At 37.6% G+C, this 26,311-nt stretch overlaps 1 long non-coding RNA gene across 1 annotated transcript; it reads left to right on the forward strand.

Moving 5' to 3' along the window:
* The first annotated feature begins 3,108 nt into the window (after positions 1-3,108).
* Positions 3,109-6,723, forward strand: LOC113614385 (uncharacterized). Its single transcript, XR_003430604.1, has 2 exons — positions 3,109-4,838; positions 6,569-6,723. It is a non-coding gene; the product is annotated as an uncharacterized LOC113614385 (long non-coding RNA).
* Positions 6,724-26,311: the final 19,588 nt, after the last annotated feature.

Genomic DNA, 26,311 nt, shown 5'->3' on the forward strand with positions numbered 1-26,311 from the left:
TTGCTACGCTAAATAATATATTATTTCCTGTTTACAGCAAGCTGTGCTGATTGAATTGTCTAGTTGAATGAAATCACCTCTTTGCCTATAGCAGAAATAAAGCTGAGTTCTCAGAGCTGGATGAAAATACAGTGCTATTTACTTTCTGAGATCCAAAGGGGAGAATCAAGCCAGGTAATATTCTCCTGAATATATTTGTCTATTTAAAGTGTATGCTTTCCCCATATTTCTTTAGAAATTATCAGATATCAATATCATTAACTTTCATTAAGTTTTTATTATGAGGGAATGTTAATTCAAATGAAAGACACTAAAAGCCTATAGATTTTCAGATTAAACTTCTAGTTGTGTAAACTGTATTGAGCACTTAAAGAATGCTGACATTTAAAGTAAATAGGAATTTAATGAATATTTTAAAACATTACTGAGAATAATTTCCCTAGAAACTTAAATAATAATACTAAAAAATAAAATTTTATTCAGAAATGAAGTTTCATAATAACCAAGAAAATAAGTGACAAATAAAAAGAAACAATATGGCATTTTAGATCAGTAGGAGGTTAAAATTTTCTTAATGTAAGAAAATAAGAACTGTTCAGGGATAACAATATTCCAGTGGTTTGTATTGTACCACATTTTGGTTAGTAGTTCATTTATTGTTTTATATAGTATTGAAACTGATATTTTTCATGTTGCCAAAGCAGTACCTGATAGTAGTTAGGTGTCCAAAGGTATATGTACCTTAGAGTGATATAACTGTGAATCTGAAAGGAATTTTAATAAGCCTGGCCCAGACTTATTTCTAAATTGAAGAAACTGATTTCCAAAGCCTCTGACTTGCTCAGGCTCACACAAATGACTAAGAAATCTAGAGTGACAACTCAGGTATCAGGTTTCCCAGCTGTAGACTGTCCACCATTCCACAATTTTGATAATCTGATAAAAGTTTTGCACTAACTCTTGTAACTGTGATTATTATTAATGTCATTGATTTTTATCCTCTCAGATGTGCCCTTGCTCTTTCACGGCCTTCTCCATAACTGTCCACCAGATCAGAGCTGTTTGTGCACCTACACTGTCACTGAAAATGTGGGGGAATACTGACATTTTTAAAATCCTGAGTCATGGGCTAAGATACAGTAGAGAAAAAGAATTTTACAAAATAGGAGAAATTGATGTTTGTCAAAATAGCTCCCAAGAATAAACTAAAACAGAAAACACATTTTCCTGATTTAATTTTGACTCTACTTTCAATAGTGCTCTATTAAAAAGTATTTAAACCCATATGCCTCCATTCTACACAAAGCAAAGGTACTATCAATTATCCTGCTTCCTAGGTACATTGGCTGACAGAAATAATGAATACTATGTAACATTTAACTGAAGACTTCTCTGAATTCTTTTTACTTTAAAATTTCCTGTGATTTGGTTATTTTGAAACATGTGTTACATATAGTTGTATAATGTTAACTTGTGTCAACTAAATCCTTGGTATTGGATTTAGGATGTTTTAAGAATTATTTTAGGAGATGTGTTTAATGTCTGCTTTTTAGTAGCATATTTTCATGTAAGGTTTAATTAAAGTGAACCATACAAGATTTATTTTATTGGGTGATATTATTTATTGACTGTGCCCAAATGTATTTCATAATGATAGAAAATATGGCATGAGTTATATTTGTGGGCTAAAGGTGAAATAATCATTTTGTTGATATATCTTATTAAAAATCACTGAAAATTTGGATATAAAACTTTTTTACTTAAAACACTACACAAATTACAAAGGTAATGTAAGTATATAATTATTAATAACTAGAAAATGCAAATAGCAAAAATTACCCACATTGTCTTTTCCCAAAGACAATCATAATTATTTTGTTTTCTTCCAGTTTTTATTTTCTAGTTCATTTTCCTCCATACATGAAATTAAGCTGTCAATAATGTAGAGGTACAGTTCCCTCTCTTTTCTCCTCTAATTTTCTCTGTGTCTCTATTGCTCTACCATGCTGCTATATGTCTGTATACATATGTGTGTAAAGGTATGTGTGTATATTATATAAAATACAACACATGCACATACATGCATATATTCAAACATACATATTTTTATTCTTTAAAAATGAGATCAAACTACATATTTGGTAACCAGATTTTTTTCCACTCAACAGTATATAATGAACATATTTCCATGTTATTACACCTTTCAAATAATCTTTGATGCAACTACAATTTATTTAACCTATTTTTGAGCAATTTGTTTCCTTAAGAATGTTGACTATAATAAGTAATAATACAGTCAACATTCTTGTAGTCAATAGCCTTGTTATTAGTGATGGTAGACCTCATTAAATTTGTGAAATGAAAAAATAATTCAGAATATTTAAGGAGTTAGTCAAACGCCTGTATCTAGTATTAAAATGTCAAAACATCCAGTGGGTTATGGAACTTAGGCTTTGAGACAGTCACTCAGGAGGTTTCACACTCTGAGGATTAGCCTTCTTGCTGCAGTGCATGTACAAGTTGAGAAAAGTGTCATGGATCGCTTTGTAAGATCACATCAGTGCTACAGATAAATTTCATAAGTAAAGCTAGGAACAGATTCATACTGCCAGGACTATAAGACATGGAATGGGAGTTTAATGGGTACAGAATTTCAGTTTTGCAAGATACGAAGAGTTCTGGAGATTGTTTGCACAACCATGTGAATATCCTCCAAATTATGTAACTGTACACTTAAAAAGTGATTGCATTATGTTGGGAAAGCTTATGTATATTCTAATATTTACAGTTAAATAGATTGAGCCCTATCAAGAAAACTCTCTTCTTTTTTCTTGGTGTACTTCTTATTTTTTTACTTTTTTTTTTTTTTTTTTTTTTTTTCCGGTACGTGGGCCTCTCACCGCTGCGGCCCCTCCCACTGCGGAGCACAGGCTCCGGACGCGCAGGCTCAGCGGCCATGGCCCACGGGCCCAGCTGCTCCGCGGCACGTGGGATCCTCCCGGAACGGGGCACGAACCCACGTACCCTGGATCAGCAGGCGGATTCTCAACCACTGCGCCACCAGGGAAGCCCTTGGTGTACTCCTTTTAAGCAACAACAATGAAAAAGAAAAAAAGGAAGAAAGAGAGGAAGGAAGGGGAAGAAAGGAAAGAAAAAGAAAGAAAGGAAAGAGAGAGAAAGGAAGAAAGAAAGAAAAGGAAAGAGGGGAGCCAGACTAGGGCTCACTGGCTCATTCAGTCTTAAGCAGTGGTCCCCAACCTTTTTGGCACCAGGGACTGGTTTTGGGGAAGACAATTTTTCCACGGACTGGGGGCGGAGATGGGGATGGTTCAGGTGGTAATGCGAGCGATGGGGAGCAGCAGATGAAGCTTTGCTCGCTCACTGGTCACCTCCTGCTGTACGGCCCAGTTCCTAACAGGCCACTGACAAATACCTGTCTGCAGCCCAGGAGTTGGGGACCTCTGGTTTAAAGAATGAATCCTGAGTAGAATTATTTTTTTAACTAGGGCTGAAATTCAGATATGCCCAAGTGTGGATGCTGAATCCAGACCCTGCAGCTGTGCCTCGACCCTGATGAGTGGAGGGAGTGGTCACTCTGTAGCTACTTGTTTCTCAGTAGATCTAGAGCTCAGAGTTACACTTCTAAAGCTTGTGATTGTGATCTCCACAAATGCTACCAGATGTTGATTGTTCCATATCAAAACTGTTAGTTCATCAAGTGGTGAACAAGCTGCCATATGCCAGACTCTTTTATGAAGCTTTTGGGATATGGCAGTAATAGACAGACACGGGAACTTATATGCAAGTTGGGAGGAGACAAACAGAAATCACTGAACAAAAAACAAAATAATTTTAGTCTCTGATAAATTCTGTGAAGAAGTTAAAATAATTTAATGTGATAAAGCATGACTGGGATCTAGAAGATTTTTAGCAATTTTTTTTTAGCAATAAGAATAGAGGAGGCATCTCTGAAGAAACAATATTTGAGTTGTGACCTGAAATGATGAGAAGACAACCCCAGGATGACTGTTGGAAGAATGGTCCAAGCAGAGGGCACACTGAGTGCGAAGGCTTTGAGGAGGAAAAAAGCCAACATTGCTTGGTGATGAACAAGGAGCAGAGAGTAAGGAAATGAAGCCAGAAAGGTACGTAGGCTCTAGCATATAAAAAGAGTTAGAAGCCGTTTTAAGGAGTCTGAATTTAATTCCAAGTGCAATGGGAAGGTTTTAGTTTGGGACCTAAATGATCTGACATGTACTTTAAAAAGCTCCCTCAGGCTCCTGTGTGGGGGATAGCTTGTTGGAAGATTTCTTTCCTGTCCTGGTAGAGATTGATGGAGACTTGGTCTGGGGTTGTAGCAGTGGAGGTAATAAGAAGTGGTTGGATTTAAGATACAGTTGGATGGTAGAAAAATAGACTTTTCTAATGGACTGAGTAGGAGATATGAAGGATAGAGAAAAGTCAACAGCGACTTCAGGGTTTCATCATAGCCTGAGCCAATGGATGGGTGGTGATGCCTTATATTCAGATAAGCATGAAGGTGAAAGATTTTGGGGTGTGAGGGGTGGTGATAGATTTGAGGGAATTGGTCCTAGACATTTCAGAGCCTAGTGAAGAGATTAGGGGAAAGAGATGCTGATTGACCTGAGTATATGTCTGACCCTGCTTGCTCCTTAATTAATGTATACCTACAAAACCCCATGACACAGTTTCATTCAAGGGGCACTTCAAGCCTGGGCCATGATGTTTACCAGGATGCAGTCACGTCTTATGACAACCAATGCCTGGTATTAAGCCCAATCACACACAAGTCCAATGACCACTTCCCTTGCTGTTTGGTGAGTCTTTTCTGCCTTCTCCCACCATATTTAGTAGGGGCTACTTCAGTATATCATGTCCAGGGGTAATGGTAACAAAAGAGATTTCTCTGTGTTTTTACTTCTGGGAAGTTGCTTGCCCCATGTGACCTTTTTTTCACTCTTTTTCCAGCAACTTTCTAATTTTGCATATCAATAAATATATGGGAAGATCAATGTTTGTCAAGCAAAACACAAACTTAATATTCTATTCCAGAGCTAACAGCTGATAGATTCACAAAATACTGAATTCACAAGTGTTTTATTGTGATTTATAATAAGAAAAATACATACATATGTAAGTATATATATATTTATATATATAATATATACATTTTTATATATACATATATATATATATATGTATATGTATAGGTCTTCATCCCCATTTCTGGCACAGAGCTCCTAAAACCCTTGGAATTTTCTAATAAGTGATGACAGCAACATAGATGTCTTGTGTTATGGTAATGAGGTCACTTTTGGAAAGCCCTTAGGTAACTTAAGGATGGAGGCTGGTTGCCAGGAGACCCAACTATGTGATTGGAGAATTGGAACTTTCAGTCCTACCCCCTAACCTCTGGGGAAGGGAAAGTGGTTGGAGGTTGAATCAATTGACTATGTCTGATAATTTAATCAATCATGTTTATGTAATGAAACCTCCATAAAACCTCAAAAGGACGGGTTCAGAGTGCTTCAGGGTTGGTGAACACGTGGAAATTTGGAGAGAGTAGCATGCCTGGAGAGGGCATGGAAGCTCTGTGCCCTTACCCATATCTTTCCCTATGTATCTCTTGCATCTAGCAGTTCCTTAATTATATATTTTTATAATAAACCAGTAATCTAGTGAGTAAAATGTTTATCCAAGTTCTGTGAAAACTCTAGCAAATTAAACCAACCCAAGAAGGGGGTCATGGGAACCTTCAATCTGCAGCCCCATTGGTCAGAAGCACAGGTGATAACCTGGGCTTGTGATTGGCATCTGAACTGGGGTGGGGGACTGGGGTGTGAACACAACACAATCTTGAGGAACTGAGCCCTTATATTGTCAGAATGGAGTTGAATTGTAGACACCCAACTTGTGTCACAGAATTGCTTATTGGTGGTGTGGGAAAACCTCCACACATCGGAATCTGAGTGCAGAACCCACTTAACCAGTTACAAAAAAGTATACAGTAAAAAATAAGTCTACTGTTCTCAGCCCCTGGTATCCCTTTCCAGAAAGCAACTGTCATTAATAGTTTTTTGTTTGTCCTTCCAAAGATGTCGCATATATTAAAAGTATATAATTATTTGTTCTCTTAACCCCTTCAAATGATAGTATACTACATGTACTATTCTGCACATTGCTTATATCTTGGAAAACTTCCCAGATTAATGCATATAGAATTACCCTGTTCTTATTTATAGCTCCATGCTATTACATTACATGGATATTTGATAGTGTATTCAAACAGTTCCCTTTTGAAAGACAATTTCTTTCCAATCCTTTGGTATTACAGTGTCAAGTAATAGATCAGCTATACAGTAATTTTAACACTAACATGCTATTTTACTCGTATACAGGGGAAACCAAGCAATAGATTGATTTCATCTAAAAATGAAAGAAAAAAAAAGCCAACAGGAATTATATAAGAGGAAAGAAAAAAAGGCAAAAGGAAGAAGAAAAATGTGCTGACAATGTGTATATGTGACCTGTATTTTTCTATCCTTAGGTAAGCTGCTGACTACCTGGCAGTGCTCAGAGGCCAGTTGGGGTATTCTGCCTTGGACCATCTGGATAGATCATTAGAGAAAACAATTTCAGTTGGTTACAGAGTCTTTGAAAAACCTTGAGATTGGAATCAATAAAGTATATCTGAAAGGCTGTCCCAGGAAAATCATTTTCTGTGTCTCTGGTTAGCAGTTTACCTTATTCAAGCCAGGACTGCACCGTTTCCCTCATTGGATTTCCTCACAAAAATACTGCAGGGAAGAATTTTGTACATGTGATTTTACATGTGGAAAAGTATAATGGTAGCATCAACGCTGACAACTGGATTGCTGGATTGAAAGATATGTGCATTTTAACTATGAGAGATGTTACCATACTGGCCTACACAATATACCGTCAACTTTTTCCTCTTTACCTCCAACTCACATTTAATTTCTAGTATTTCAATACACACTGACTTGATTTAGAACACAAGAATATTTCAAATTTTACCAAAAAACTTAATTGCTCTTATTTTTCTTAAAACATGGAGCCATTTCTTTTTGTATTTTGTAAATAGATATTTATTGGAGTTATAATTGCTTCACAATACCATGTTAGTTTCTGTTGCACAACAAAGCAAATCAGCCATATGCATACACATATCCCCATATCCCCTCCCTCTTGAGCTTTCCTCCCATCCTCCCTATCCCACCCCTGTATGTCATCACAAAGCACTGAGCCAATCTCCTTGCGCTATGCTGCTGCTTCCCACCAGCCAACTATTTTACATTCAGTAGTGTATATATGTCGATGCTACTTTCACTTCACCCCAGCGTCACCCTCCCACCCCATGTCATCAAGTCCATTCTCTATGTCTACGTCTTTATTCCTGCCCTGAAACTAGGTGCATTGTACCATTTTTTTTTTACATTCCATATATATGCTTTTGCATAAGGTATTTATTTTTCTCTTGACTTACTTCACTCTGTATGACAGACTCTAGGTCCATCCACTTCACTACAAATAACTCAATTTCATTTCATTTTATGGCTGAGTAATATTCCATTGTATATATGTGCCACATCTTTTTTATCCATTCATCTGTCAGTGGACATTTAGGTTGGTTCCATGTCCTGGCTGTTGTAAATAGTGCTGCAAGGAACATTGTGGTGCATGTCTCTTTCTGAATTATGGTTTTCTCAGGGTATATGCCCAGTAGTGGGATTGCTGGGTCATATGGTAGTTCTACTTTTAGTTTTTTAAGGAAGCTCCATACTGTTTTCCATAGTGTTTGTATCAATTTACATTCCCACTGACAGTGTAGGAGGGTTCCCTTTTCACCACACCCTTTCCAGCATTTATTGTTTCCAGGTTTTTTCATAATGACCATTCTGACCAGGGTGAGGTGATATCTCATTATAGTTTTGATTTGCATTTCTCTAATAATTAGTGATGTTGAGCGTCTTTTCATGTGCCTCTTGGCCATCTGTATGTCTTCCTTGGTGAAATGTCTATTTAGGTCTTCCACCCATTTTTTAACTGGATTGTTTGTTTTTTTTTTTTAGATTTAGCTGCATGAGCTGTTTGTATATTTTGGAGATTAATCCTTTGTCTATTGTTTCATTTGCAAATATTTTCTCCCGTTCGGAGGGTTGTCTTTTTTTTTCTTCTTCTTCTTTTTGGTACGCAGGCCTCTCACTGTTGTGGCCTTTCCCGTTGTAGAGCACAGGCTCGGACGCGCAGGCTCAGCGGCCATGGCTCACGGGCCCAGCTGCTCTGCAGCATGTGGGATTTTCCCGGTCTGGGGCACAAACCCGCGTCCCCTGCATCGGCAGGCAGACTCTCAACCACTGCGCCACCAGGGAAGCCCCGGAGGGTTGTCTTTTGTCTTCTTTATGGTTTCCTTTGCTGTGCAAAAGCTTTTAAGTTTACTTAAGTCCCATTTGTTTATTTTTGTTTTTATTTCTGTTAATCAAGGAGGTGGGGTCAAACAAGATCTTGCTGTGGTTTATGTCAAAGAGTGTTTTTCCTAAGTTTTCCTCTAACAGTTTTATAATGTCTGGTCTTACATTTAAGTCCTTAATCCATTTGGAGTTTATTTTTGTATATGGTGTTGGGTAGTGTTCTAATTTCATTCTTTTACATGTAGCTATCCAGTTTTCCCAGCACCACTTATTGAAGAGGCTCTTTTCTCCATTGTATGTTCTTGCCTCCTTTGTCATAAATTAGATGCCTATATGTGCATGGGGTTATCACGGGGCATTCTACCCTGTACCACTCATCTATATTTCTGTTTTTGTGCCAATACTATACTGTCTTGATTACTGTAGCTTTGTGCTGTAGTTTGAAGTCAGGGAGCCTGATTCCTCCAACTCAGTTTTTCTTTCTCAAGATTGCTTTGGCTATTCAGGGTCTTTTGTGTCTCCATACGAATTGTAAGATTTTTTGTTCTAATTCTGTGAAGAATGCTATTGGTAATTTGATAGGGATTGCATTGAACCTGTAGATTGCTTTGGGTAGTATAGTCATTTTCACAATATTGATTCTTCCAATCCAAGACCATGGTATATTTCTCCATCTGTTTATGTCATCTTTGATTTCTTTCATAAGTGTTTTATAGTTTTCTGAGTACAAGTCTTTCACCTCCTTAGGCAGGTTTATTCCTAGGTATTTTATTCTTTTTGTTGCAATGGTAAACGTGAGTGTTTCCTTAATTTCTCTTTCTGATTTTTCATTGTTGGTATATAGGAATGCCAGAGATTTCTGTGCATTAATTTTGTATCCTGCAACCTTACTAAATTCATTGATTAGTTCTAGTAGTTTTCTGGTGGCGTCTTTAGGATTTTCCATGTATAGCACCATGTCATCGGCAAACAGTGACAGTTTTACTTCTTCTTTTCCAATTTCTATTCCTTTAATTTTCTTTCTTCTCTGATTGCTGTGGCTAGGACTTCCAAAACTATGTTGAATAAGAGTGGTGAGAGTCGACATCCTTCTCTTTTTCCTGATCTTATTGGAAATACTTTCAGTTTTTCACCATTGAGTATGATGCTTGCTGTCGGTTTGTCATATATGGCCTTTATTATATTGAGGTAAGTTCCCTCTATGCCTATTTTCTGGAGACTTTTTATCATAAATTGGTGTTGAATTTTGTCAAAATCCATTTCTGCATCTATTGAGGTGATCATATAGTTTTTATTCCTTAATTTGTTAATGTGGTGTATTACATTGATTGATTTGTGTATATTGAAGAATCCTTGCATCACTGGGATAAATCCCACTTGATCCTGGTGTGTGATCCTTTTAATGTGCTGTTGGATTCTGTTTGCTAGTATTTTGTTCAGGATTTTTGTATCTATGTTCATCAGTGATATTAGCCTGTAATTTTTTGTGTGTGAGATATCTTTTTCTGGTTTGGGTATTAGGGTGATGGTGGCTTCATAGAATGAATTTGGGAGTGTTTCTCTCTTTGCAATTTTTTGGAAGAGTTTCAGAAGGATCAGTGTTAGCTCTTCTCTAAATGTTTGATAGAATTCACCTGTGAAGCCATCTGGTCCTTGACTTTTCTTTGTTGGAAGATATTAAATTACCATTTCTATTTCATTACTTGTATTAGGTTTGTTTAGATTTTCTAATTCTTCCTGGTTCAGTCTTGGAAAATTGTACCTTTCCAAGAATTTGTCCATTTCTTCGTGGTTGTCTATTTTATTGGCATATAGTTGTTTGTAGTAGTCTCTTATAATCCTTTGTATTCCTGCAGTGTCAGTTGTAATTTCTCCTTTTTCTTTTCTAATTTTATTGATTTGCATCCTCTCACTTTTTTTCTTGATGAGTCTGTCTAAGGGTTTATCAATTTTGTTTATCTTCTCAAAGAACCAGCTTTTAGTTTTATTGATCTTTGGTATTGTTTTCTTCATTTCTATTTCATTTATTTCTGCTCTTATCTTTATGATTTCTTTCCTTCTAATGACTTTGGGTTTTCTTTGTTCTTCTTTCTCTAGCTGTTTTAAGTGTAGGGTTAGATTGTTTATTTGAGATTTTTCTTGTTTCTTCAGGTGTGATTGAATTGGTATAAACTTCCTTCTTAGAACTGCTTTTGCTGCATCCCATAGGTTTTGGGTTGTCCATTTTCGTTGTTATTTGTCTCTAGGTATTTTTTTATTTCTTCTTTGATTTCTTCAGTGATCTCTTGGTTATTTAGTAGTACAGTGTTTAGTCTCCATGTATTTGTGTTTTTTACAGTTTTTTTCCTGTAATTGATTTCCAATCTCATAATGTTGCTATCAGAAAAGATGCTTGATATGATTTCGATTTTCTTAAATTTTCTGAGGCTTGATTTGTGACCCAAGATGTGATCTATCCTGGGTAATGTTCTGTGTGCATTTGAGAAGAAAATGTAATCTTCTGTTTTCGGATGGAATGTCATATAAATATCAATGAAATCTATCTGTTCTATTGTGTCACTTAAAGCTTCTGTTTCCTTATTAATTTGATGATCTGTCCATTGGTGTAAGTGAGGTGTTAAAGTCCCCCACTATTACTGTGTTACTGTCCATTTTCTCTTTTATAGCTGTTAGCATTTGCCTTGTGTATTGAGGTGTCCCAATATTGGGTGCATATATATTTATAATTGTCATATCTTCTTCTTGGATTCAACCCTTGATCATTATGTAGTGTCCTTCCTTGTCTCTTGTAACATTATTTTAAAGTCTATTTTATCTGATATGAGTACTGCTACTCCAACTTTCTTGATTTCCATTTGCATGGAATATCTTTTTCCATCCCCTCACTTTCAGTCTGTATGTGTCTGTCCCTAGGTCTGAAGTGGGTCTCTTGTAGACAGCATGTATGTGGGTTTTGTTTTTGTATCCATTCAGCAAGCCTGTGTCTTTTGGTTGGAGCATTTAATCCATTCATATTTAAGGTAATTATCAATATGTATGTTCCTATTATCATTTTCTTAATTGTTTTGAGTTTCTTTTTGCACGTCCTTTTCTTCTATTGTGTTTCCCACTTAGAGAAGTTCCTTTAGCATTTGTTCCTTTAGATGGTTTGGTGGTGCTGAATTCTCTTAGTTTTTGCTTATCTGTAAAGCTTTTGATTTCTCTGTCCAATCTGAATGAGATCCTTGCCAGGTAGAGTCATCTTGATTGTAGGTTCTTCCATTTCATCACTTTAAATATATCATGCCACTCCCTTCTGGTTTGTAGAGTTTCTGCTGAGAAATCAGCTGTTCACCTTATGGGAGTTCCCTTGTATGTTGCTTGTTATTTTCCCCTTGTTGCTTTTAATACTTTTTTTTGTCTTTATTTTTTGTCAATTTGATTACTATGTGCTTTGGCTTGTTTCTTCTTGGGTTTCTCTTTCCTGGGACTCTGTGTGCTTCCTGAACTTGCGTGGCTATTTCCTTTCCCATGTTAGGGAAGTTTTTGACTGTAATCTCTTCAAATATTTTCTTGGGTCCTTTCTCTCTCTCTTCTCCTTCTGGGACCCCTATAATGTGAATGTTGGTGAGTTTAATGTTGTCCCAGTAGTCTCTTAGGCTGTCCTTCATTTCTTTTCATTCTTTTTACTTTATTCTGTCCCATAGCCATGAATTCCTCCATTCTGTCTTCCAGGTCACTTATCCATTCTTCTGCCTCAGTTATTCTGCTATTGATTTCTTCTAGTATATTTTTATTTCAGTTATTGTATTGTTCATCTCTGTTTGTTTGTTCTTTAATTCTTCTAGGTCTTTGTTAACCATTTCTTGCATCTTCTTGATCTTTGCCTCCATTCTTTTTCTGAGGTCCTGGATCATCTTCACTATCATTATTCTGAATTCTTTTTCTGGAAGGTTGCCTATCTCCACTTTGTTTAGTTGTTTTTCTGGGGTTTTATCTTGTTCCTTCATCTAGTACATAGTCCTCTGCCTTTTCATTTTGTCTGTCTTTCTGTGAATGTGGTTTTCGTTCCACAGGCTGCAGGATTGTAGTTCTTCTTGCTTCTGCTGTCTGCCCTCTGGTGGATGAGGCTATCTAAGAGGCTTGTGCAAGCTTCCTGATGGGAGGGACTTGTAGGTAGAGCTGGGTGTTGCTCTGGTGAGCAGAGCTCAAACTTTAATCCCCTTGTCTGCTAATAGGTGGGGCTGAGTTCCCTCCCTGTTGGTTGTTTGGTCTGAGGCAACCCATCACTGGAGGCTACGGGCTCTTTGGTGGAGCTAATGGCAGACTCTGGGAGGGCTCATGCCAAGGAGTACTTCCCAGAACTTCTGCTGTCAGTGTCCTTGTCCCCACAGCCAACACTGCCTCTGAAGGAGACCCTCCAACACTAGCAGGTAGGTCAGTTTCAGTCTCCTATGGGGTCACTTCTCCTTCCCCCGGGTCCTGATGCTCACACTACTTTGTATGTGTCCTAACAGAGTGGAGTCTCTGTTTACCCCAGTCCTGTTGAAGTCCTGCAATCAAATCCTGCTAGTCTTCAAAGTCTGATTCTGTGGGAATTCCTCCTCTCATTGCCAGACTCCCAGGTTGGGAAGCCTGACTTGGGGCTTAGAACCTTCATTCCAGTAGGTGGACTTTTGTGGTATAGTTGTTCTCCAGTTTGTGAGTCAGCCACCCAGCAGTTATGGGATTTGATTTTATTGTGACTGCACCCATCCTACCATCTCATCTCATTGTGGCTGTTCCTTTGTCTTTGGATGTGGGATATCTTTTTTGGTGAGTTCCAGTGTCTTCCTGTCAATGATTGTTCAGCAGTTAGTTGTTCAGCAGTTAGTTCCAGTGCTCTCACAAGAGGGAGTGATCACACATCCTTCTACTCTGCCATCTCAAACCAATCTCTAGTCAGCTGTTTCTTATGGACAGAAGTCCATGAGCTGCTAGAGGAGTTTCTTTCTTGGGTGTCCAAGAAGCACAACTATGGTAGGACCAATGGAAATGTGATGTGCCTGGAGGCCAGGTGGAGTCTCCCAGAGGGCACAGTTCTGTCTTCAAGTATATGCTGCATTTTATAGTTTGTGTGAGTTTTCAGTAGCATTCACGCTAACTGCAGGGTGACAGCTCTGACCATTCTCATCATGCAGGTGCTATTCTGCAAAACAGAGTTCCATGATTATTTTGGTGTACTATATTTGACATGAAAATAGTCAGTATGATTTGAAGTCCATTTGCTTTGTCACAAGAAATTTTAACATTATAATTATTCATGAAAAACAAGAAGTCTATTTGGTTCTTTAGATATAATTCCAATTGTATGGTTTTGATTTATACCAATCAAATTGTTAAAAGTAGCAATTACCAATATGTAAGTTACAAAATATCTTTTCAAAACTTTATTAACTATTATGTTAGCAGTATGTTCTGTCTACAGGGATGACTAAGAGTTGGATGAGATTGTCTTTAAATGGCCTGATCAAGATTACATATGGAAAAAAAAAAAAAAGATTACATATGGAAATCTCAAATATAAAACCCAATTTGAAGAAGTCACATACAAAAAGCAAATTCAATTTGTTGTTTCAAATTTTAAAATATTTTATTTTGACAATTGTATACAGGTTTATTATTTAATTTATTTTCTAACAATTTATGGGTTTTTTTTTACTTTCATATAAGGAAAATACTATTAAATTTGTTAACTAAGCCTGATGCAGTCAGTAATAACATTGTTTTCTCTGAAGCCATTGAAGCATCTTCAAAGCACAGCTTTATCCTTTCTTCATTCTTGGATATCTCTTGTTTCAGAAATACATAATCAAAGTTGTGACTCTTCCAGAACAAAGAATATCTGTTCAGATTGACTCATTTTCTCCATGCTAGTTATAGAGAAGAATGGCAAAAATTTCAATGATGCCTTCTTTTGTTGAAAGAAATGGAGATGATGAATCATCCTGGGTAGTAGGCAAACATAATAAAAAATTGCAAAGAGAAAAATAATAGAAAAATAGTTCTGTGGGTTACAGGAATGATTTTGGCACTATTAATGAACCTATATAATGTGGAAGCCTAGTAAATGGACTGGATGTGCCAAGTGCTGGTCTAGGTACTCAGTAAGCCTGAACAGATAAAGCAAAATTTCTGCCCTCATGTAGTGTATATTCCAGTAGGGAAGAGAAACACTAAATGAACAAGTATGTGTATGATGTAATGTTCATCAGTTTGAAGTACAATAACTTACAAGCAGGGTAAAGAGATAGAATAATAAAGGCTGTATTTACAATTATCAGAGGTCTGTCTGATGAGAAGAGGTCTGAACAAAAAGCTAAAGGGAGTGAATAAGAAACCATGTGAGTACCTGGAGGAACAGCATTTGGACTTACAAGACATCACTAAGTGTAAAACAGACTAGTTTTATACTAAGTATTATAGTATAAAATTGGAGAATTAATCGCCATAACCTCACAAGATCTTATGATACAGAAAATTTCCTTAGACAGTTGGGGAAACAATAGACTGTAGGAGGCAAGAGTGAAGAATTTGGAAGCTATTGCAACTTTTTAGGAGAAAGATGATAGTGGTTGAAAGAGCCCCCACATCATCAAATTCCAGGTGTGGTTTTTTTTATTAACATCTTTATTGGAGTATAGTTGCTTTACAATGGTGTGTTAGTTTCTGCTTTACAACAAAATGAATCAGTTATATATATACATATGTTCCCATATCACTTCCCTCTTGTGTCTCCCTCCCTCCCACTCTCCCTATCCCACCCCTCCAGGTGATCACAAAGCACTGAGCTGATCTCCCTATGCTATGCGGCTGCTTCCTACTAGCTATCTACCTTACGTTTGGTAGTGTATATATATCCATGCCTCTCTCTCGCTTTGTCACAGCTTACCCTTCCCCCTCCCCATATCCTAAAGTCCATTCTCTAGTAGGTCTGTGTCTTTATTCCTGTCTTACCCCTAGGTTCTTCATGACATTTTTTTTTCTTAAATTCCATATATATGTGTTAGCATACGGTATTTGTCTCTCTCTTTCTGACTTAGTTCACTCTGTATGAAAGACTCTAGGTCTATCCACCTCATTACAAATAGCTCAACTTCGTTTCTTTTTATGGCTGACTAATATTCCATTGTATATATGTGCCACATCTTCTTTATCCATTCAACCGAAGATGGGCACTTAGGTTGTTTCCATCTCCGGCCTATTGTAAATAGAGCTGCAATGAACATTTTGGTACATGACTCTTTTTGACTTATGGTTTTCTCAGGGTATATGCCCAGTAGTGGGATTGTTGGGTCATATGGTAGTTCTATTTGTAGTTTTTTAAGGAACCTCTATACTATTCTCCACAGTGGCTGTATCAATTTACATTCCCACCAACAGTGCAAGAGGGTTCCCTTTTCTTCACACCCTCTCCAGCATTTATTTTTTCTAGATTTTTTGATGATGACCATTCTGACTGGTGTGAGATGATATCTCATTGTAGTTTTGATTTGCATTTCTCTAATGATTAGTGATGTTGAGCATTCTTTCATGTGTTTGTTGGCAGTCTGTATACCTTCTTTGGAGAAATGTCTATTTAGGTCTTCTGCCCATTTTTGGATTGGGTTGTTTGTTTTTTTTTGTTACTAAGCTGCATGAGCTGCTTATAAATTTTGGAGATTAATCCTTTGTCAGTTGCTTTATTTGAAAATATTTTCTCCCATTCTGAGGGTTGTCTTTTGGTCTTGTTTATGGTTTCCTTTGCTGTGCAAAAGCTTTGAAGTTTCATTAGGTCCCATTTGTTTATTTTTGGTTTTATTTTCATTTCTCTAGGAGGTGGGTCAAAAAGGATCTTGCTGTGATTTATGTCATAGAGTGTCCTGCCTACGATTTCCTCTAAGAGTTTGATAGTTTCTGTCCTTACATTTAGGTCTTTAGTCCATTTAGAGCTTATTTTTGTGTATGGTGTTAGGGAATGATCTATTCTCATACTTTTACATGTACCTGTCCAGTTTCCCCAGAATCAATTATTGAAGAGGCTGTCCTTTCTCCACTGTACATTCCTGCCTCCTATATCAAAGATAAGGTGATGATATGTGCGTGGGTTTATCTCTGGGCTTTCTATCCTGTTACATTGATCTATATTTCTGTTTTTGTGCCAGTACCATACTGTCTTGATTACTGTAGATTTGTAGTATAGTCTGAAGTCAGGGAGCCTGATTCCTCCAGCTCCCTTTTTCATTCTCAAGATTGCTTTGGCTATTCGGGGTCTTTTGTGTTTCCATACAAATTGTGAAATTTTTTGTTCTAGTTCTGTGAAAAATGCCAGTGGTAGTTTGATAGGGATTGCATTGAATCTGTAGATTGCTTTGGGTAGTAGAGTCATTTTCACAATGTTGATTCTTCCCATCCAAGAACATGGTATATCTCTCCATCTATTTGTATCGTCTTTAATTTCTTTCATCAGTGTCATAATTTTCTGCATACAGGTCTTTTGTCTCCTTAGGTAGGTTTATTCCTAGATATTTTATTCGTTTTGTTGCAGTGGTAAATGGGAGTGTTTTCTTGATTTCACTTTCAGATTTTTCATCATTAGTATATAGGAATGCCAGAGATTTCTGTGCATTAATTTTGTATCCTGCTACTTTACCGAATTCATTGATTAGCTCTAGTAGTTTTCTGGTAGCATATTTAGGATTCTCTATGTATAGTATCATGTCATCTGCAAACAGTGAGAGCTTTACTACTTTTCTGATTTGGATTCCTTTTATTTCATTTTCTTCTCTGATTGCTGTGGCTAAAACTTTTAAAACTATGTTGAATAAGAGTGGTGAGAGTGGGCAACCTTGTCTTGTTCCTGATCTTAGTGGAAATGCTTTCAGTTTTTCACCATTGAGGATGATGTTGGCTGTGTGTTTGTCATATATGGCCTTTATTATGTTGAGGTAAGTTCCCTCTATGCCTACTTTCTGCAGGGTTTTTATCATAAATGGGTGTTGAATTTTGTCGAAAGCTTTCTCTGCATCTATTGAGATGATCATATGGTTTTTCTCCTTCAGTTTGTTAATATGGTGTATCACGTTGATTGATTTGCGTGTATTGAAGAATCCTTGCATTCCTGGAATAAACCCCACTTGATCATGGTGTGTGATCCTTTTATTGTGCTGTTAGATTCTGTTTGCTAGTATTTTGTTGATGATTTTTGCATCTATATTCATCAGTGATATTGGCCTGTAGTTTTCTTTCTTGCCTGGTTTTGGTATCAGGGTGATGGTGGCCTCGTAGAATGAGTTTGGGAGTGTTCCTCCCTCTGCTATATTTTGGAAGAGTTTGAGAAGGATAGGTGTTAGCTCTTCTCTAAGTGTTTGATAGAATTCGCCTGTGAAGCCATCTGGTCCTGGGCTTTTGTTTGTTGGAAGATTTTTAATCACAGTTTCAATTTCAGTGCTTGTGATTGGTCTGTTCAGATTTTCTATTTCTTCCTGATTCAGTCTTGGCAGGTTGTGCATTTCTAAGAATTTGTCCATTTCTTCCATGTTGTCCATTTTATTGGCATAGAGTTGCTTGTAGTAATCTCTGATGATCTTTTCTATTTCTGCAGTGTCAGTTGTTACTTCTCCTTTTTCATTTCTAATTCTATTGATTCGAGTCTTCTCCCTTTTTTTCTTGATGAGTCTGGCTAATGGTTTATCAATTTTGTTTATCTTCTCAAAGAACCAGCTTTTAGTTTTATTGATCTTTGCTATCGTTTCCTTCATTTCTTTTTCATTTATTTCTGATGTGATTTTTATGATTTCTTTCCTTCTGCTAACTTTGGGGTTTTTTTGTTCTTCTTTCTCTAATTGCTTTAGATGGAAGGTTAGGTTGTTTATTCGAGATGTTTCCTGTTTCTTAAGGTAGGATTGTATTGCTATAAACTTCCCTCTTAGAACTGCTTTTGCTGCATCCCATAGATTTTGGGTCATCGTGTCTCTATTGTCATTTGTTTCTACTTATTTTTTAATTTCCTCTTTGATTTCTTCAGTGATCACTTCATTATTAAGTACTGTATTGTTTAGCCTCCATGTGTTTGTATTTTTTACAGATCTTTTCCTGTAGTTGACATCTAGTCTCATAGCGTTGTGGTTGGAAAAGATACTTGATACAATTTCAAGTTTCTTAAATTTACCAAGGCTTGATTTGTGACCCAAGGTATGATCTATCCTGGAGAATGTTCCATGAGCACTTGAGAAAAATGTGTATTCTGTTGTTTTTGGATGGAATGTCCTATAAATATAAATTAAGTCCATCTTGTTTAATGTATCATTTAAAGATTGTGTTTCCTTATTTATTTTCATTTGGATGATCTGTCCATTGGTGAAAATGTGGGGTTAAAGTCCTCTACTATGAATGTGTTAGTGTCGATTTCCTCTTTTATGGCTGTTAGTATTTGCCTTATGTATTGAGGTTCTCCTATGTTGGGTGCATAAATATTTACAATTGTTGTATCTTCTACTTGGATTGATCCCTTGATCATTATGTAGTGTCCTTCTTTGTCTCTTCTAATAGTCTTTATCTTAAAGTCTATTTTGTGTGATATGAGAATTGCTACTCCAGCTTTCTTTTGGTTTCCATTTGCATGAAATATCTTTTTCCATCCCCTTACTTTCAGTCTGTATGTTTCTCTAGGTCTGAAGTGGGTTTCTTGGAGACAGCAAATATATGGGTCTTGTTTTTTTATCCATTCAGCTAACCTGTGTCTTTTGGTGGGAGCATTTAGTCCATTTACATTTAAGGTAATTATTGATATGTATGTTCCTATTCCCATTTTCTTAATTGTTTTGGGTTCGTTATTGTAGGTCTTTTTCTTCTCTTGTGTTTCTTGCCTAGAGAAGTTCCTTTAGCAGTTGTTGTAGAGCTGGTTCGGTGGTGCTGAACTGTCTCAGCTTTTGCTTGTCTGTAAAGGTTTTAATTTCTCCATCAAATATGAATGAGATCCTTGCTGGGTAGAGTAATCTTGGTTGCAGGTTTTTCTCCTTCATCACTTTAAATATGTCCTGCCAGTCCCTTCTGGCTTGCAGAGTTTCTGCTGAAACATCAGCTGTTAACCTTATGGGGATTCCCTTGTGTGTTATTTGTTGTTTTTCCCTTGCTGCTTTTAATGTTTTCTTTGTGTTTAATTTTTGACCCTTTGATTACTATGTGTCTTGGCATATTTCTCCTTGGATTTATCCTGTATGGGACTCTCTGTGCTTCCTGGACTTGATTTACTGTTTCCTTTCCCATATTAGGGAAGTTTTCAACTAGAATCTCTTCAAATATTTTCTCAGTCCCTTTCTTTTTCTCTTCTTCTGGAACCCCTATAATTCGAATGTTGGTGCACTTAATATTGTCCCAGAGGTCTCTGAGACTGTCCTCAGTTCTTTTCATTCTTTTTTCTTTATTCTGCTCTGCAGTAGTTATTTCCACTATTTTATCTTGCAGGTCACTTATCCATTCTTCTGCCTCAGTTATTCTGCTATTGATCCCTTCTAGAGTATTTTTCATTTCAGTTATTGTGTTGTTAATCATTGTTTGTTTCATCTTTAGTTCTTCTAGGTCCTTGTTAAATGTTTCTTGCATTTTGTCTATTCCATTTCCAAGATTTTGGATCATCTTTACTATCATTATTCTGAATTCTTTTTCAGGTAGACTGCCTATTTCCTCTTCATTTGTTAGGTCTGGTGGGTTTTTATCTTGCTCCTTCATCTGCTGTGTGTTTTTCTGTCTTCTCATTTTGCTTATCTTACTGTGTTTGGGGTCTCCTTTTTGCAGGCTGCAGGTTCGTAGTTCCTGTTGTTTTTGGTGTCTGTCCCCAGTGGCTAAGGTTAGTTCAGTGGGTTGTGTAGGCTTCCTGGTGGAGGGGACTAGTGCCTGTATTCTGGTGGTTGAGGCTGGATATTGTCTTTCTGGTGGGCAGGTTCACGTCTGGTTGTGGGTTTTGGGGTGTCTGTGGACTGATTATGATCTTAGGCAGCCTCTCTGCTAATGGATGGGGTTGTGTTCCTGTCTTGCTAGTTGTTTGGCGTAGGATGTCCAGCAGTGCAGCTTGCTGGTCGTTGAGTGAAGCTGGGTGCTGGTGTTGAGATGGAGATCTCTTGGAGATTTTCACCGTTTGATATTATGTGGAGCTGGGAGGTCTCTTGTGGACCAGTGTCCTGAAGTTGGCTCTCTCACCTCAGAGACACAGCCCCAACGCCTGGGTGGAGCACCAAGAGCCTTTCATCCACACAGCTCAGAATAAAAGGGAGAAAAAGTAGAAAGAAAGAATTAGTAGAAGTAGAAAGAAAGAAAGAAAGAAAGGAGGGAGGGAGGAAGGGAGGTAGGGAGGGAGGGAGGAAGGAAGGAAGGAAGGAAGGAGGGAACGAAGGAAAAAAGAAGATAAAGTAAAATAAAATAAAGTGAGATAAAATATAATAAAGTTATTAAAATAAACAAAATAATTATTAAGAGAAAAACAAACAAAAAAACAACGGACAGATATAGCCCTAGGGCAAATGGTGGAAGCAAAGCTCTACAGACAAAATCTCACACAGAAGCATACACATACACACTCACAAAAAAAGGAAAAGGGGAAAAAATCATAAATCTTGCTCTCAAAGTCCACCTCCTTAATTTGGGATGATTCGTTGTCTATTCATGTATTCCACAGATGCAGGGTACATCAAATTGATTGTAGAGCTTCAATCAGCTGCTTCTGAGGCTGCTGGGAGAGATTTCCCTTTCTCTTGTTTGTTCTCACAGCTCCCAGCGGCTCAGCTTTGGATTTGGCCCCGCCTCTGCGCGTAGGTCGCCAGAGGGCGTCTGTTCTTCCCTCAGACAGGATGGGGTTAAAGGAGCCGCTGATTCGGGGGCTCTGGCTCACTCAGGCCGGGGGGAGGGAGGGGCACGGAATGCGGGGCGAGCCTGTGGTGGCAGACTCCGGCGTGACGTTGCACCAGCCTGAGGCACGCCGTGCATTCTCCCGGGGAAGTTGTCCCTGGATCCCGGGACCCTGGCAGTGGCGGGCTGCACAGGCTCCCCAGAAAGGGGGTGTGGATAGTGACCTGTGCTTGCACACACGCTTCTTGGTGGCGGCAGCAGCAGCCTTAGCGTCTCATGCCCGTCTCTGGGTTCCACGCTTTTATCCGCAGCTCGCGCCCGTCTCTGGAGCTCCTTTAAGCAGCGTTCTTAATCCCCTCTCCTCACGCACCAGGAAACTAAGAGGGAAGAAAAAGTCTCTTGCCTTTTCGGCAGGTGCAGACTTTTCCCCGGACTCCCTCCCGGCCAGCCATGGCGCACTAACCCCCTGCAGGCTGTGTTCGCGCCACCAACCCCAGTCCTCTCCCTGTGCTCCGACCGAAGCCCGAACTCAGCTCCCAACCCCGCCCGCCCCGGCGGGTGGGCAGACAAACCTCTCGGGCTGGTGAGTGCTGGTGGGCACCGATCCTCTGGGCGGGAATCTCTCCACTTTGCCCCCCACAACCCTGTTGCTGTGTTCTCCTCTGCGGCTCCGAAGCTTTTCCCCTCCGCCACCCGTAGTCTCCGCCAGTGAAGTGGCTTCCTAGTGTGTGGAAACATTTCCTCCTTTACAGCTCCCTCCCACTGGTGCAGGTTCCGTCCCTATCCTTTTGTCTCTGTTTATTCTTTTTTCTTTTGCCCTACCCAGGTACATGGGGGGTTTCTTGCCTTTTGGGAGGTCTGAGGTCTTCTGCCAGCGTTCAGTAGATGTTCTGTAGGAGTTGTTCCACGTGTAGATGTATTTCTGTTGTATCTGTGGGGAGGAAAGTGATCTCCACGTCTTACTCTTCCGCCATCTTCCCGGAAGCCTGCAAGGCTGAATTCCGAGGTGTGTTTTGAGAGAGAAGCTGCAGGATTTACTGATGAGTTCAAAGAGTGTGTTCTAATAATGGAAGAATCAAAGATGGGCAGAGTAACTGAGTGAATGATGGTGCCATTTATTAAAATAGGAACACTTGGAAACCAAGTTTGGGAGGGAAATGAAGAGTTCTTCACTGTAAATGTTAATTTCAAAAGGAAATATCTTTGTAGGTAATTTGGATATTCAAATCAAAAAAGAAAAGCTCCAGCGGTGTAAATCTGGGCATTACCAGGATACAGGTGATATGGTATTAAAACATGGGATTAGGTGAGGTTACCTAGAAAGACATTATAATAGAGAAGAAAAAGGGGTCCCGGACTAAACTCTAGGGCAACCCAACATTTAGAGATCAGAAAGAAGAAAAGGTACAGCACAAGAGACTGGAAGAGATGTGCCAGTGTGGTAAGAGGAAATCCAGGAGAGATGGATTCCCTGGAAATCAATGGAATCAATGTTTCAAAAAGAAGAATTGATGCACAGCGTCAAATCTTTTTGAAAGATCAAGTGATCAGGAGACTGACAATTGACTTATTTTGTAAAATGAGAGTCAGTGTGACCTACAAGTAAGATTTCAACAGAGTAATGGGGATGAAGACCTGATTAGAATGTTTCTAAGAAAAAGAGGGAAGAAAGGAAATTGGACAAGTATAAACCACTCTTCCAATAGGGTTTGCTGTAGCCAGGAATAGAGAAATGGAGGGGTGCCATAGCTTAAGGGGATGTAGGGTCAAGACTGGGTTTACTTGTTCTTAAGAAAGAGAATTTATAGCTTATTTGCAATAATTAGTTAACAAAGATAGAAAAGAATTATGCCTCGTGCGTTTTACAGGCAGGACATATTGCAGAAATCAACTAATTTAGATGAAAATGATCTATGCCATTCTGACAATAATGTTCGATTTTTCCCCCTTAGCAAGCATAATCTAATAACGAAAAACTATCTTAAGTAATGAAATTAAAATGCAATGCTTATATGTCATAAAAATGATTTGATGCCTGTCAATGTTCTTTCACATCAATGTTACAAATTTCTACCCTTGTTATTTTATATTAACCAGCCCTAAAAGTTGGCAATAATGAATGTTTATCTGGACTATTTACAGAAAAAAATACAAGGCTTTCGATAAAATTCCCTAAGCAACAAACACGTTTATTTGGAAATTCATTTAAATACTTATAATTGACTATATATTAACATGTAATTATTTAACATGTATTAAATAAATATATCCACAAAATTACTTTTTATGTTGAAAGAAACACTTTTGAGGAAAATAAATAGAATATATAAATATTAAACATTCATATAGAGTACACCAAAATTCTCAGTTGCTGAATATCTCAGCTTAAACTACCCCATCACAAAAAGAAGAAGGAAAATGTCAACTTTCAAATAAATGATAATAATTATCATTCATGCGTCATGACAGCAACTGAAATCTGTCATAAATATATCATATAAAAGCAGCTTCTGGATTTTTTTTTTTTTTTTTTTTTTTTTTGGCCACACCATGTGGCATATGGGATCTTAGTTCCTGGACCACAGTGGAAGCACAGAGTCTTAACCACTGGACAGCCAGAGAAGTCCCTCCAGACATTTTTGACTGTGTGAAAGTATATGTTTTATTTATGAGTCATACAAGAGAGTTGCTTAATTAGAAACTCCTGGTAAAATACATCAAAAAGGAAGCCAATGTGTTTTTCATTGCCATTAACACTCAAACTCAGAAAAGAGATTATTAGCTAATTAATTAAAAATTAATATTAAATTAAATTGAAATGTTAAAATTTGATTAAATAGATCAGTATATGGTACAGTTTGAGGCTTTAATCCAGAAAACTTTTATATGTACTTTCTCTTTTCTTTCCCCCATCATTTTAGAAGTATTTATACACATCATATATTTTTAAAAATATCTTCCTCACTGTATGGTGAACCAGAACCAAGTACATGAATACAGCTGGGTTTTCAGGTGGCAAGTGGTTTCCCAGGTGGAAGCAGAAGTTATAAATATATGACAATATATGGCCTTTTCAGAGAGAGATTATTTTGGTTAGCTTTAGCATTTGGTAAAAATAGACTCACTCCTGACTTTTTCTGAGTTTCTGTATCCCCTATATTTGTCTATACCTACAGCCAAAAATCAGACACGTTAGAGTTCATTGTTAGCCATATAAGTTACAGATAGTGTCACTTACCTAGCCACTATTCATTCCTCAATTCTTCCTTAATAACAGAACCATACTAATGTCTGGGGCAACAAGGTACCCAGTAAATATTGACTTTCCATCCTTCCTGTGGCTAGTTGTGACTAGATGACACACTTCTGCCAGTTTTGAACGGATGTCTGCTGAGAAGTATATATTCTTTGACTTTCCTGATTTTATCAGGAAACAGATGCAGTGAGCTTTGCTATCTTCTTCCTGCCCTATACATGGACATGTTAGTGGGAGCTGCAGCCATAATATTGCAATCAGGAGGAAAAGCAAGAGATTCCCAGATATACCGGCTGCCAAAATAAGGGAGTAACTGCTACTTCTGGATCTCTGTTCTATAAGAAAAATAACCCCCTAGGTGTTAAAGCTGCTGGAAATTGAGTTTTTAATTGTAAAGCAATTATACTCCAATAAAGATGTTTTTAAAAATGTAAGATGGAGAGTGCCATGAAATAAAGCTACTGATTACATGGAAACAAGCTCTGAATGCCTAGGTGAAATATTTGTAATTTTATTATAGAATATAATTCAAGGGAGGACCCAGGTTGAGTTATAAATTGAGTATACTAAAGCCCAGGTAAAGAGAGAATTTATTAATCTAAAAAATTAGTATCAAATTTAGTATTAAACACACAAATTTAAGTTCAAAAAGATAAGATACAGAATATCATGCAGAACATTGTTAACATTTGGTAGGGACAAAAGATTTACACATGGATATATATTTACATATCCATAGGAATATTTATATATTTATATCTTCATAGGAATGCACAAATATAGTGGTTATTTCTGGGAAGGGGAAGTGAGTGATGGGGACACAGATAAAAGAAAGGCATAATTTTCATTCTATATGCCATTTTGTATCTCTGGAATTTTCTACCATGAACTTGTATTAGCTATTGTAAAGTATAAATTATTTTATAAAGTACCAGCAACATGAGCAAAAACAAAGAGGTTTGAAAGAACAGATGTGTCTGAGGAGACATTTGGTAAGGCTGATCAAGTAGAGGAATGGTGGGATGTGTGGCTGGACAGATGTGTGAAGATTCCTTTATGTTTTCCTCAGGATTTGTTTAAAATTACATCTCTGTCAGCTGACAAGACTGGGCCACAGAAAGTGGTTAATATTTTAATGAATGAAAACAAAAAGGAAAAAACTGCAATCCATGAAGCTGCTCCTGTATGACACTGAGTGTTTTATACTCCTCTCTGAGCCTAATTTCTTACCACTAAAAGAAGGGAGTTGGGCCAGGATATTTTTTAAGATCCCTTCCTGTTCTTATAGTCTATGATTTTGATGCACAATTCTCTTCCTTTTGGCTAAATACAAGAGCTCTGATTATTTCACATCACTGAAGCGATGATCAAGAATCAATTCTCTTTTGTCAAAAGATTTCCTCAAAACTAAAACTTTTCATCCAGATTCTCACATACTTATTATCTTCAAAATACAGTGAGTATCTTCTGAAGAGAGTGTTTTCAATGGTAATTTATTATGATAATAGTGATATGAGGCTATGAAGGATGTAAATATTTTACTTGGGTTCTGTTTACTAAAATTCATAAGTAGGTAAGTAGTTACTAAGGACAGGTACTACATTGAGAAGTACAGTTTCCAATCTGAACAGCATGTATCCAAGACTCACCTTCCTATGGCTACAACACTTTCATTGCCCCCACCAAACGCTGCCTCTCCCAATGTAGATCATCTTTTTCCTCAGTCCTGATGAATAAATCATAGAAGTTCTAAGACTTTCCT

This window comes from Aethalodelphis obliquidens, unplaced genomic scaffold, assembly GCF_003676395.1.
Source record: "Aethalodelphis obliquidens isolate GAN/ISIS:26980383/991018 unplaced genomic scaffold, ASM367639v1 scaffold95, whole genome shotgun sequence".
Lineage (NCBI taxonomy): Eukaryota > Metazoa > Chordata > Mammalia > Artiodactyla > Delphinidae > Aethalodelphis > Aethalodelphis obliquidens.